Raw genomic sequence first — 1,942 nt, 5'->3', positions numbered from 1 at the left:
AGATAATTAATAAGTCAAATATAATGCCACTATAACAGGAAGTACAGAGTATTACATATGTGTTTGATTATGAGTTTTAAAAATAGTTTTTGAATTGAGTTTTGAGTTATGTGTTTAGTTACGATTTGAGTGTGGATTTATGTTTTGAGTATAAAATATTAAAAAATTTAATATTTACAAAATAAAATAAAATATTTAAAAAATTGAAAATAATTAATAATTACATATTTAAAATAAAAAATAAAATTTTCTTAAATATTTTTAAATATTTAAAAAAAATAAATCTAAAAAATTTCAAAATACAACTCAAAATTCAAAATTCTTTTCAAAATTCAAAAACTCTTTTCAAAATTCATAATCAAACAAATTTTTCTCTTTTTCAAAACTCAACTTACAATTCCACACTTAAATTATAATTTTAAAACTAAACCAAGCGGAGCCCAAGTTTGGTCGTTTTAGAAAATTTTGAATTTTCATTCAATATTAGGAATTTGGCCAACTTTTCAACCAATTTTTAAAAATAATTTTTTTCTTTCTACAAAATATTTTATATTAGTTTAAGTACAACTAAAATACTATATTTTTTAGTTGAAGAACATAAACTTTTTTTTGAACAAAATTACCCTTAACATAATTTCAATATTGCACTTTTGGTTATCATTGACCATGTTTCGACAACTTTCCAGCACAACGAAATTTCATTATTTAAAAAAATATCAAATATATTCTCAAACGAGATTTATGATGAATATTAAAGTTTGAATAAAAAAAATCTATCAAAATTTTACTGTGTTCGTTGTTTTCAAACATATTGAAATTTCTAGTTGAAGAGTAAGATTGTAAAATTGAGGATTTAACGCATACTTCAGCACTATGATGACCACGACAATAGTTTTTACAAGAAAATTTCCTTGGTTGGAAGAAAATTTCAATTAAATTAATAATATTGAAATTTGGCATCTGTCAACGCAAAGAAATTTCTTTATATTTAAATAATGAAATGCATAATGAAGTGGTAAAAATTCTAAAATTAATGGCCCTGTTTAGGAATTGACTATTGTAGTTAGAAGCGTGAAAATATGGGCCGGGTCCATTAGTTCCCGTTTGGGCCTAGGCCTAGGCCCCTGGGCCAGGGCTTGGACCATTATTTTGAAGTCCGGTCCGACCTTTGGGCTTGGCCCGCTTGGTCCTATTCATCGGCTCGGTTAAGGCCCACTCAAGGCCTCGCCCGAAACCCAGTCCGTTGAGGCCCAATATATTTTTTAATAAAAAATAATAAAATTTTGATTAAAAAAAATTTTTAAAAAATAAAATGATCATGCCGGCCCAAGCCCATTGGCCTGGCCCGCCCAAGGCCCAAATATCCCTGAGCTTGGGCATGAGACTAGACTTAATTTTTTGGTGGCCCGAATTTTGGTGGGAGCCCGCAAGGCCTGACATGGGCTGAGTCGAGCCAGATTTACTCACCTAATTTTTAATTTTTTATATAAAAAAATATACGAAAAAAGTAAAAAGAAAATGTTGACTTTTATAATAATTTTTTAATTATTTTAACCACTCCACAAAATCACCACCATTACAACTTTCTAAAATAAAAGTTCCTTGGTTGGAGGAATTTTAGCTACAGCCTACGGGGAAATTTAGCTGTGTTCACACGAAGTAAATTTCTCTGTTTAACACAATGAAGCTCCTAATGAAAAGGTAAAATTTGTAAATTAAGGGAGAAAACTAGACTTCAACACAATCATTGATTACTGCAACACAATTGTCTAAAAAAGGATCATCATGTTTGGTTTATACTATTTTTCGTGTTTTTTTTTTTTATAGTGAATTTTTTAAATATTTTATATAATTTTTTAATTTTTTACATACACTTAATCTAGATGCAGTATAATATTTATGATTTTTTAAAACAAAAATTCACTAAAAAAAAAAACAACAA

The sequence above is a fragment of the Camellia sinensis genome, chromosome 2 (assembly GCF_055761805.1).
Source record: "Camellia sinensis isolate YWXY chromosome 2, ASM5576180v1, whole genome shotgun sequence".
Classification (NCBI taxonomy): Eukaryota; Viridiplantae; Streptophyta; class Magnoliopsida; order Ericales; family Theaceae; genus Camellia; species Camellia sinensis.
The sequence above is the reverse complement of the archived record's forward strand: the minus strand, read 5'-3'. Positions refer to the sequence as shown.